We start from the raw sequence: 13067 nt of genomic DNA, 5'->3' as shown, positions 1-13067 counted from the left end.
TTCTGTGTGAGGGGACATTACCAAGGGAAACCAAGATCACCTGCCCTGGAGCACCAGCACCTGCCAAGACCAGTGTGCTCGGTGAGGAAGAGAAGAGCGTTGGAGGTAGCAAGGTCAAGTGGAGAACAATGCTGTGAGGACTCCCCGCGTGAGGATTCAGCTGTGCTCCGATCCGGGCCAAGTGCAGGATAGTTTTCGATGACCCCCATAAGCCAAGAGGAATCCAGCAGACAGCCCGTGTATTGAAAGCTGTGCGGGTCTTGCTACACCCATATCCCACACTGCGGTGAGCCTGCATACCAGAGGAAGTCACCGGTAAAGTACTATTTCAATACATGTCGAAGACTTGTGACTGTCTGGACCGGGGCATTAAGGCTAGAGAGCCTGCACCTGTATCACCACGTTCTGCTGCAACCTGATATGCCAGGAGGGTGCTCCAGTACCAATGTTGCCAAAGGATTCAGGACAACGCCCAAAGGAGAGACTGAGGCTAAGACTTGCACTATGAGAGAACTGCCCTCGACTCACCGCAGAGGACTGCCAGAGACGCTGCGGCTTACATTGCATCCTCACTGACTCCAGTAGGGAGCTGAAGAAGGGATTCCCCATCTCCTTTGAAAAAAGTAAACTTAACACTTCTTTGCAAACAGGGAGCAGTTACAACATCGGAGAGAACTCCAGCAGCTCTGCTCCAGAGAGCCTACGCCGCTGGGTGCTGCCACGTGGGCCCCGAGCAGCCTGACATCTCAGAACAGAGCAGGGCTCGCATTTGAAGGTCCATGCTGGATCATTTAACTCTTCTGTGCTGCAAGAACTGATCAGACGAGAGATGGTCCAGTTGGGCACCGGAGGGTGGGTGGGGGCGCTGCTAATAGTGCTGCAGCACCATAATCACTTTGGTCTAAGTTTCTAAAAGGTCAAAAGGGAAAACTCTTGAATACGGTCCAATCGTTTGCACTCCCTGATGTGGCCAACAGTGAATGGAGAATAGTTAGAAAGTAATATATTTATTTACATGACTACGTAAAATCATTACGAATTAACCCTCAATATTAAATTCAAAACTAGCACGTGTTTGATTCAAAACTTACAATTCCCCCTATAAAATTTGTATTATGTGAGTCTTGAAGCCAGTCTTAGGAGGTGTTTGCGTAGTAAGTCCAAGGCTCTTCTGCTGGCTTGTAACCGTTCATTAAAAGTTCTTTACAAGTGTTGTACTGGTCAAGACAGCTTTAATTGGTGCCAAGCTTTGAAAGTTCGGCATTGTATTAAAAACTTCAGATATCGGGCCAGAACTGGTATATCAGTAGAGTTGAAGCACAATTATAACGCCTCCTTACAGATTTGTATTCCAGGTGCTAAATGCATGGGTTTTAAAAGGGTACAGCAAGCAGACCCAAATTCAGGGTAGCATAATAGTATGTGTGAATGACTCATTTTATATGTGCAAAATCTGCAATTTGGGGGTAATGCTGACTATTGCCCCAATTTGGGTGCAGTTCATTCATCGGTAATATTAATATCCTGGTGAGCAATATATTTCTCCTAGAGTCCCGACTCAGGACTACTTTTATGAAGTACTGCGGTCGCGGGGCTTTGAAAGTTGGTAGAATAGCCCTGTAAATTTGCAAGTGCATAACGATTCTTTGTCTGTTAATCTAGATCTTGCAATAGCCTGTTTTTTCACTAATTCTTTCAAAGATGTGAGGGAGATGCTGCTTGTTCTAGGTGGGTCTCCAGATTCACCTCTAGAGTCGACATGAGCTTTGTCGAAGTATCTTATCCAGTCATTGTTTGAGCTATTAAAAATATTTTCAAGTGCCATTTTTAATGAGCGCTCCTTCCAATGTAAAATCGGATAGTTATACCTAAGAAATTGATTTTTGCAAACTAGTTCTTGCTTTTGTAAACTGAATTCTAGGCGTATCTGTGCAATACCATTTTTGTATGAGCTCAAGCTACTAAATAATCAGTATCTTGAATTGTCCTATTCTAGGGTGGGGGGTGAATTGGCCTTTATTCTGGTCCCTAGATCAACAGAATATAAATTAAACAGCAACAGGGCAAGAACAGAATCCTGTTTTATGGTCTTGTTCCCTTGGCCCTGTTGTATTCACATTCACACCCAGGTGGTTGTGTAGAGTACTATAACTGCGTTAAGCAGATTTTTATTAAAGCCCCACTCAGCTAGCTTCTTTTATAATATTGGACGGTCCAACCCATCAAACACTGACGAGTAGTCTACAAAGCAGACGTAGAGTGGTAGCTGAAAAGAGTTTTTCGTGCGAGTGACCAAGTATGATAAGGCCCCAATATTGTCTAAAGTTGAGGCTTTAAGCGTAAATCCAGTTTGGTAGTAAGGAATCCAGTTTTCTAGACCTTTTAAGAGGTTACTCGCTTATGCCCTGGTCTTTAAGTCAAGTACAGCTATCAACCAATAGTTTGCAGAAACATTTGTGTTACCCTTCAAGTGGATCAGGAGATTAATATGGGACCTATGCATACATAAAATAAGATTGATACAAAGCTGTTGTCTTGGCTCCAGAAATGTTTATTGGTTTTAAATAAGTGTCCAGGTGGACCATTTGGTGATGGTGCCCTGTTGGCTCTTCTTGTGTTTAGGGTCTGTTTGACCAGCTGTTGATGGATGTGGCTCTTCGTGAGGGTAGCTGGCTCCACTCGCTTTTTGGGAATCTTTAAGACTTCCATTGGTGCTTCGTCTGGAGTGTACAGAATTTATTTTTACCCGCCATCAACGTTTCTTGCGATATGTACATTCCCTTTTTAGGTCGAACATTTGAGACCTCTAGTATTATCTTATATGTGTATGTACTTTGTGGGCCCTGAAGATCAGCCCTAGGACTTGTCTGCTTCCGCTTAGGAACTTTTTTTCTGTTCAACTGCCTCTGTATCACGGTCTTGATAGAAAACGACCAGTAGAGGTCAGTAAAATACCAGAATTGCTTTCTACGGAGGGACTTTTTTTTTTTCTGGCAACTGACTCCATTTAACTTTCTTGAGAGAAAACGACCAGCAGAGGTCAGTAAAATTTTAGCATGCTCTTGATTCCAGTCCATAGAAATTGTCTTCCACGAGCACCCGCAGACAATATTTTTTTTAAAATCTTGTATTTTCAGTGATCTGACCACAGAAGGCCCTAATTTTATATTAAAAACAGTGCTTTGAATTATATCATTTCAAGTGTGAATGGCAATATTTCTCTCCATGTGTTCCCATATCTGGCGTGTCAAGCAGTTTGGTGCTTACTTTCCCTCCATGTTAAAGAACAGTAGATGTTTCAGCATCCTGGCTAATGTGCTGCATAGCTAAATGCATATAAGGTCCCAAAGACGAGACCTATTACATCGCAAATGCTGGTTATACATGGATTAATTTACTCTGTTCACAAACTATCAGAATTCAGACTTCTTATTGGGTTTTAGTAATGCATGCACTTTGTTTCATTGCTCTTCATTATATTTCTTTTTAGCCTCCCGAAGGGCTTTTTGAATGAATGGGGAAAATCCTTGACCATGTTACGTGAAGGAGGGTGGGACAGGGAGTCGCCTGATAACTACTTGAGTCTCAACCTTGAGGGGATTGCGTTGTTGCATTTCTTTGCCTGTGTAGAGTTATAGATAATATACCACGTTTCCTTATAAAAGCACATATTTGGCTCAACATGGATTTATTGTTTGCACTTTGAGTTATGAGTAGTGTTCACCGACCTGCATCTACATCCCTCCCAGAGGGAGCCTGGACTGCTTGACCACAACTAACACGGAGAGCAAAGTGCAGAAGGGGTACGTGGCCCAGTTGAGTGGGATCTACAGGAGGTCATGCCCCGGCACATCAGGAGAATAAGGCCTCAAACACAACTTTGGGCCCAGTAGCCCAGACATTCTGTGCGGCCCTCTGAAAGGAGTTCCAACATCCTGTAACAGAAATCTTAAACTAATACAATGCTATACATTGCACAGAGCTAACCTCTCTGGCAGCCCTAAGTAAACACTTCCCCCAGCGAATTACCCACCTGCCCCTGGTGCCTTGCAGAGACAGCTGTCTTCAAGCACATGCTCTGGTTCAGCCAATCTCTTGCTGCTCATTTCAGCCTACAAAGTACATATACTCGCTTTCATCACGATTCAACCAATCTCACATGCATGGCCCCCAATAGCACTGGGAAAACACTCCAAAAAAGACAGCAGTCACGCACCTCACAATCCTAGCTCTCATCCTATCTAAGAGGGCTATTGCCTCTCAATGGATATCCAGAGACCCACCATTACCCATTTACTTGCTTTTTGTTCTCGAACTCTTCTTAAATGGGGAAGTGCTTAAAGTTACTTACTTACTCAGAGTGCTCAATAGCCACAGTGGCTAAAAATAGTCCTCACTAGAGCGCCCAGAGACATGGTCTCCTATTAAGTGGTTACACCCATCCTTTTTAGGCAGATGGATGTATTCTTGTACTTGCTCTCCAGGATTGGGCAGTTTAGAGCTTTGCTCGTGACCACCCTTACCAGCTGGCGAGAATTCCTGGCCACCTAACCAACTAAGTGAACAACAGTAGCTGACTACCTACTACCAGGTCATACCCTCCCTCAACCAGCCTTTTCACCTGTGTCCGTTATGTTGTTCTTGTTTCTAGTTAGCACATTTTAGCAAACCTAACACATTCCTCGACAACAGCCTCATCTGGTCCATTGCTTCGATCCCAACCCCATTTCTATTACTACTGCAGGGATACTGCATATTCCATCCAGCATTCACACGGATGGTCAAGAAACGAGGACCAAAATATTCCTCCCTGAGCAAACATTTCTATATCCAGTTCTTTAATGTATTAAAAAAACAGAATGCCAATAAAAATGAAGGCCTTTGGAGGTTAGAAATAGTTTTTTTTTGGGGGGGGGGGGGGGGGGGCAGAGAATGTTCTAGGCAATCCGCTTTCAACGCTGTATGAAGGACCGAGAAACCAACTAAAGTGGAGACTATGACTAATGAAGATGCAGGAATCACGAATTATAGTAATATCCTTTTAATAAGTCGAAGAGCTCACCAGCATACAAACAGTCCTTCTCAATCCCAGTAACTGCCTGCGCTACTCAAAAGATACATTCTGTTATGACACAACACATTCTAATAAGAATACTGAACTTTCATCATACAGAATTAACAATGTAATCTTTCAACCAAGAAGGCACCACCCTCTTCCTTGACGAACGACGATGAGAATCTGATTCATCATTCGAAGAAGAGGAGTAAGAATCAGCAAAATCCGAGGATACGGGGTCTTGTGAAGAAACCCCAGTACTTGCATTAGAATCTGACATGGTAGCATTTGAACAAGGGGTAGAAGGAACTTCCCTAGAAATATTAACATCAAAATCATCAGGCATCCAATTATTATGAGCAAGGTTATTCTGGCACTTGGCAACTCTGGTTAAATTCCAAACCCTACCATCACTAACCCTTACAGAATTAAGTAGAACTTCAATTACTTTAATAGGTTCCGAAAATTGAGAAACACCCTTTTGAACCTTGAATGGTTTCTTTATACGTACCCAATCACCTACATTGATAACAACTTCTTTAGTACTGTGTTTCATGTCATAGTAAGCCTTGTTTTTATCATGCACAAGTTCCATACATGCACTCACCTCTTCCCTGGACCAAGGTTGCACCTCATTTGAAAATAACCACATGGGAATGGCTTTAGACCTAGGATTTCTCCCTTTCATAAGTATAAAGGGGGAGAATCCAGTAGACTCATTTACAGTTATTCGATAACTCCACACAGTTTTCCCCACTTGAGTTGGCCAATCGAGATTACCATTCAATGATAATTGGATGGTGTTTTTTAGAACCCTATTGAATCTTTCTACCATTCCATTGCCACTAGGGTTATAGAGTGAAGTAGTTCTATGTGTAATACCTATTTTTTTTTAAATACATGGTAGCTTTTAAATACAGAAACTGTACCCCATTATCAGTAAGTACATATGAAGGAATACACCCTCATTCACAAATGTTTTATCCAAAAATAGTAGAACTGAATAAAATACGTGTCTGCACTTTCAACAATTTTAACAACTGGCCACCTAGAAAATAGGTAAATGAGGACCAGTAGATAACAATGAGAACCATCCTTTTTACTGATAGGTCCCATGATGTCAATTGCAATACATTCCCACGGGTTTTTAGGAATGAAACCTTTAGCCATTGGAGGACGGAAGGTTTGCAAAATTTTATCCGAAGAGGAACAAAGAGTGCAATTTCTTACTACTCTCTCAATTTGGGAATCAAAGTTTGGCCACCAAAACAATCTTTTAACCAACGACTTAGTCCTTACAATTCCTGGATGACCCTTGTGACATAAATCCACAATTCCTTCTCGTAAATTAAGTAAAATTGTTCATGAATTCTGTAAAATTATGAAGAGTACTCCTCGTTAAAACCAGGATTAATTTAAGGAAGGTACATACGCTGTTTGTGCTGGAAGATCTAATTCTTTACTGAATCCACCCCGCTTTTGACTAGAGAAGGTATTAATAATGCGGAGACATCCTGTGAAAACGTAGCGTTGACTAAGTTTCCAGGAATCACTCAATTATGAAGAAACGTCTTCCTAATCGTACGCGTTGTTGTGCCTCAGATTCACGGTATCCTAGCAACGCGTACGCAGAGTTACGCACACACGTTGCTATCACGCTCACTTGAGGCTGCGGCTTGATGATCGCGCACAAGATGCCGGCAGGAGAGACGCGCTCGAGACACAGCGGTAGCAGATGCTCGCTCAAGACACAGCGGTAGCATTCTCTTTTCAAATACCTTAAAAATACGATATCTGAAAATAATTTAGTTTCAGTTCTCTAAAGATTCAGCTCACGTGTCCGCTCCAGTTGCTCCGATTTGTTTTTTAACCTCCGATGGTCCCCATCAGGATTTGTCGGCAACTTCGGATTACAGCTTTTGCGAATCTCGTTAAATAATGCTTTCGAGGTTGATTTGAGTTCATCCGCTCTCCGACATCTCGTCGCCAGTGTAACGAAGATGCAGGAATCACGAATTATAGTAATATCCTTTTAATAAGTCGAAGAGCTCACCAGCATACAAACAGTCCTTCTCAATCCCAGTAACTGCCTGCGCTACTCAAAAGATACATTCTGTTATGAAACAACACATTCTAATAAGAATACTTAACTATCATCATACAGAATTAAGAACGAGGAAACACACTAAGAATGTAAACACAACAATGACCATTTGGGCTCTCTGAAGGTATGTCAGTCAATCAGTCAAAAAAAGTCTTTATTCGATTTGCATCATAAAAGACATACTACACATATTAGACAATTCGACTATAAGACAATTCATGTACAATACAAAAATAGACTGTAAAACCTTTAAAATAGTAAATAAAATAGTAGGTAAAAATGATCACATCATGTTAAAAAATACAATAAAGTGCAAAGAGAGAGACGTGCCGTTTATGCCATGGACCAAAGTAGATACTATTGTGCGGCAGCAGAGAACACAGGTTATGGCTTCAATTTCTTGGCCCTAAGGATCCATGCCCAACTAATAAATTTAGCAACACCAATTACTATAGGAGTGGAAGTATCGGTTTTCAAAATTCTACTAGCGACCTGTGCAGAACGAGTGCTCATTAGTCTGCATGCAGGTCGAAGCCAGATACGTCTAGGAAGTTGATAAGTTGGGCAACAAAAAAGGAAGTGGTCCATGGTTTCAATCTTGTCAACACAGAATGGGCATTTATCACTACCAAGAGGACTCCAACTTTTGGTGAGTCCTCGCAGTGGTAGAGCGCCCACTCTGAACTGGTGATACAACTTACGATCTAAAAACTTCAAGATGGTATCCCAGTAACTTTCATAGACAGAGTCCTCCTTAAAAACTAGGAAAGAAGTAGTCATTGTGGAACCTGTAAGGGAAACACATCTCCTATTCTTAATGTAATTCCAATACGCAACCTTAAGCACCTTTTTTGCCGGGAAGACTTCTGTATCAGGGTTAACCCATAGATCACGCATCCCGAGATCATATAGCAGGGTTTTGATGCTAGACAACCAGGGAATCCTATGAGACCCCTCCAACCCTTTGATCTCCAGAAGGGCTTTTGCATAGTTAGTTCGGGAGTTGTCCACAAGCGGCGCCAGAACGCCAGGGGTCTATACCCTGCGCAGTCCTCTATAGGCTGAATTCCCAGGTCAAACAAGAGAGGGATGCGTGGAGTGGATTGGGGAAGCCCAATAGCTGACCGGAGGAATTTATTCTGGGCAGTTATCAATTTGGACAAATTATTAAAACCCCAAATCTCAGCTCCATATAAAATTGCAGGTAAAATCTTGGAGCCGTAGATCTTCATGAGTGGGGCTATTGGCCTTGTTAAAGAGTGTTTGTGCTCTTTCAACAAGGCTCCTCCCAATTGGGCATGCTTGAGTGCGAGAAGATCCAGCTGGTGAGACCAGCTGCACGTCTCGCTAAAAGTGACTCCAAGATAAGTAAATACAGCCGTTTGGGATAAGTTGACTCCACCCAAACACACCTCCGCCTTAACCCGCCGAGGGCCACGAAAAACCATAAACTTGGTCTTCCCAACGTTTATTTCCAACTCATGCTCGCGGCAAAAGATCTCGAAGCGAGACAGGGCCAGCTGCAGTCCCTGTCTCGTCCTCGAGATCAAAAGAGTGTCATCCGCGAACATGAGCAGGGGAATCTTCATTCCTGCCAATGAAGGTGCATCTGTAGGGCTATTTAAGAAGTAGTTTACAACCCCATTGATAAATAAAGAAAACAGGGTGGGTGCGAGTACACACCCTTGTCGTACACCTTTGAAACTTTAAATCTATCGGTCAGTTCCCCGGGTTTACCCCATCGGACACGGGCGTACGTATTTTCATGTATGGTGACCAAAAAAGAAACCAGATCTTTTGGCATGCCCATGTCCAAGAGAACTTTCCATAGCTTGTCCCTCGGCACAAGGTCAAACGCAGACCTTAAGTCTACAAAGGCTGCATACAATTTACCTCCCCCCAGAAAGACAACCTTCCAATACAGAAGTACTACCCTGAATACTTGGTCCAGGGTCCCAGTGTGGGACCGAAACCCAGCCTGAAGTGGAGACAGCACGTCAAAGTCAGACATCCAAATTTGGATACGACCGAGTACGAGGCGGGCAATAATTTTTTGTACTGCGTCTATTAGACTAATGGGTCTGTAGTTGCCCGGGGCAGAGCGATCGCCTTTCTTATATATCGGCAGTATCTCTGCCCCGAGCCACGAGTCAGGGACTACAGCACCACCCGCAAGGGCGTTAGCCAGGAGGGTCAAGTAGGGAATCCATACATCTTGTTCCTGAATGAATAGGTCAGGAGGGATACAGTCAGGTCCTGGGGCTTTACCACTCTTAATCGAGCGTAGGACTAACTTGGTTTCATCAGTGGTAAATTTTAATGTATTTTCAACAACTAGAGGACAAGAGAACTGCCTGTCCGTTAAAGCACCAACCTTAAATTGTTCCTCAAAATACGCTACCCATTGTTGTGGTTCTACTTGATTAGAGGGTCAAATATGCAGGTATCGGGTTAGCTTATATTTTATATAGCCCCTTAACTCAAAACTTGTTTCTCCTGGGGTAACTTCAATATTTGCAAATTAAGGGCCAGTGGATGAGTATCTCCATGGTGAGGAAAGGCTGCTTTAAGTCTACAGCAGTACATAGTATCCAACATATTAGTAGTCTAGGAACTTGTAGCGGTAGCAGGTTTTGCTTCAGTTTTAAGAAATGTGAACATGGCCTTATCTAATGAATTTACACGGTACTGGTTTTCCCAGACAGATTATCAAGAAATGCTGCACCACAAGGAATGTGTAGAGAATGGTTTTGAGTTTTTCGTCGGTTTATATAATATGTAAATATACGCGAATTTCTGTGTCCCTGCACAGTCGCATTCACATGTCCTCAGCCTTTACAATTCGGTATTAGTCTGAACTTAAAAGGTATCGGAAATAAACAATTTCAACAGGTGGAGCACGAAGGTCATACGCGTACCCCGGGCTGGTAGTGCACGCCGGGGGTTCTGGCATACGCACTTATGCAGTGGGGACTACTTCGCCTTAACCTTTGAAGTGACCTGCTTAAAGAGACCACGCAAAAGGCTGCTGCAACACGGGAAACAATAACATGGCGGCATTCCTCGTCTCGTGCCTAAACCTTCTCCTGCAGGCCTACTAAAATGCGCTCCCTAGTCGTGTGTATGCCAATCAAAAAAACTTTGAAGAACAAATATTCACTATGGTATCGGCTAAGGCTTCCAATCAACCCAAAAGCAAATTTTGTTTAAGTGAGTGCAGGAAAACAGACGCAACAGTGAAAAACAAGGGGGAGTTGGGGTGAGCATAAGTTAATCGGTAGAAAACCAAGGGCATACTCACATGGTAAACGGGGCAAATCAAAGGCTATAATTGTTTGTAGTGAGCGCGTTTGCAAACGTGGCTCCTCACTTTACAGTGTAATGTTTAAAAACTAAAAACATTTAAATCTTATACGTTGCTTACAATTCTGTAAATAAGTGTACAGTTTATACTTATTTACAGAATTGTAAGCCAAGTAGAAGAATAAAATAGTTTTTAAACATTATCCAAAAAGTGTATCATAAACAACTATACACTCAAACTAATCAACGTACAGTATCAAAACAGTATTGCCACTTGAACTGGAGAGCACGCTCATTTTACAGTTATTTACCTTGTAGAATTCCAGTGAGCCGCAAAATAAATAAATAAAATAAAGTTGTACGGTGTCAACGACGGCAAGGTATAATGATCGGAAGCGCCAGTTACTCTGTTGCCAGAAGTGTTTATCAAAACAGTTTTAGATTGAACCAACAAAAACCTTAAACTTCGAATAAGTACAAAACAAACATATTCCCCACAACATTGTTGAAGTTAGGTGACGAGTATACGTACCAAAACAAGCAAGGCGAGAAAAATATCCCCGCAGGGCACATGCTGCACAGTCCAACGCCTTCGAGGGCGCATGCTGTAGAGCAGAACTGGGCGTCGCGTCGTTATCATTATGCATCAGGTCTGCCCTGTGGCCTCTGAGTGGCACCAGATTGGGGGGGGGGGGGGGGGGGGGGGGGGGGGGGGGAAGAGGAGAGCATGCCTAAGGGGGTAAGGAGGGGCCAATCGCTAGGAACCTGGGACTAAGCGACGGTACATCGGACTCGGAGTGACTGTTACACCAAAACCACGTAATGCTCTCTAGCTGGGTAACCGTGCAAACCACGGGTATCAGTGCCTGCCTAACGTTTACCTATTAAGATGTGTCCACGGCACCTAGCTTGGAAACAGGACTCCCTGCCACAGGTTCATGCCTCTCGGCTACAGGAAGTGCTTGAACTGGAAATAAAAAAGTACAGATAATCCCATTCAAGAGTACCTGAGCAACCGAGAAACGGCAGTACTCTCCCTCCCATTTACAAAAGTATCGCTCCAAAGCAAAGGCGTGCATTGGAAATAAATTAACTATAGGTTCTCAGTACCTGAGAATACCTGCCCATGTAAAGCCGAGGCTGCAGGTGTTATATGGTGGTTAATAGAGTTATCGGGCTCCATGTTCTAGTCATGCGAGTTTCAGACACTGCCCAGGCATGTTATTGTAATCCCCCAGCCCCGGACGTCACGCAGTCTTCAATCTCCACCGCAGTGGTCTCAGGCTTTCCACGCCGCAACCACCAGGGCTTTCTTATGTCTTCAGAACCCAGTCCCAGGTGCCCCAGTTAACGCCCTCCCTCGAAGACACTTCCCGGAGCGAGCTACGTTTGTCCAGTCTCGAACTGACTTGACGACCCACTGGGGAAGGTGCGCAACAATGGTGTAAATACAGACTCCTAATCTGACTCTGGACAAACGCCCAACACTCACCCAATGTCTGTTCCAGTCATCCGAGGCTGATCCACTCCCAGCGCCGCTGTTCGTTCTCCGGCCGCTCACAGCCAGGATTTCAAGTCAGGCACTGCAGCGCCCACAGGCAACTCCGAGCCTCATTGGTCGATGGGTTGCCAGGTAACCAACAACAGCGGCTTGTATTGGTGTAAGGCTACCGGTCTCCAGCACACCTGTCACGGGCAGCCATGGACTCTGTGCCTGTGACAGGTGCACCGTGCTGCCGTAATGTACTGTCCCCCGAGCCCAAGAACTGGTGCTGTCACTTCAAACAGGGCGCCTGCGGAGGGGGTAAGATGGAAGGGGGAGGGTAGGCTGTCGGGATGATAATGAAATCACGGCTTTAAACCGCAAACCACAGAACCGTATATTCAATTCCAAATTTTGCGATGTAAGTAGTGTAGGCTTCTGTATTCAATAAACATTACAAAACGGAAAGTACCAGAATGCAATTAAGAAAATATGAACAAGATAAATTACTCACAGCTGACGCTGAACAAGTTGAGATCTCCGACTCATTTATCCATCATGCACATTTTTTCTTTTATGGCTGTTCTTTGTAGAAGGTAAAAAGTATTGTTTCAAGCAAAAGCATGATTCGATTTTTTACCTTAGTTATAAATCAAGTATGAATAGCTCATCAAATATTTTTTTTCTGTTGAAGGAACTCCCGGTTTTTTGTTTGCTTCGAAAGGCTGAACAAGTATCGGAATACAAGGTAAAAGAAAAGCAAGATATGAGAACTCAATATGTCTGTTTAGTATGGACTAGTTTCTCACGAGTATTTAAACCATGGTTTTTTGATGTCCCTGTGAAAGCTAATAGTCACTTCATTATGTCATAAGTGCACTTTAAAATACAGTCCACCTCGTCGTGTTATTTCCCAGTGATCCGTTTGCATTTTATTTAAATCAGAGATCTATTTATATATAACTTGTCATTACTTTAACACTTCGCTTAGTTTGCATTTCCATATGTTCATAACCAAAGGTGTGAATGTGTTGATGGCTGACTGCTTGAGATAACACCATTCCATGCACAGTGTAATATAATGTTTATTGGTTCCTTTTCCTAAGGGATTTTGCAAATAA

General features: G+C 43.2%; 1 protein-coding gene across 6 annotated transcripts in view; it reads right to left on the bottom strand.

Moving 5' to 3' along the window:
- SSX2IP (SSX family member 2 interacting protein) overlaps positions 1–12093 on the bottom strand; it is a 450188-nt gene extending 438095 nt beyond the window's left edge. For 4 of the 6 annotated variants that reach the window (XM_085602084.1, XM_085602087.1, XM_085602088.1 and 1 more), the window contains exon 1: positions 11956–12093. The gene's annotated coding sequence lies outside the window, so the exon portion shown is untranslated. Of the gene's footprint in view, positions 1–10995; positions 11123–11573; positions 11684–11955 lie in introns of those variants that run through there. The other 2 variants (XM_085602086.1, XM_085602085.1) reach the window with 2 other exon arrangements.
- Positions 12094–13067: the final 974 nt, after the last annotated feature.

The sequence above is a fragment of the Triturus cristatus genome, chromosome 4_2 (genome assembly GCF_964204655.1).
Source record: "Triturus cristatus chromosome 4_2, aTriCri1.1, whole genome shotgun sequence".
Lineage (NCBI taxonomy): Eukaryota > Metazoa > Chordata > Amphibia > Caudata > Salamandridae > Triturus > Triturus cristatus.
The sequence above is the reverse complement of the archived record's forward strand: the minus strand, read 5'-3'. Positions and strand labels throughout refer to the sequence as shown.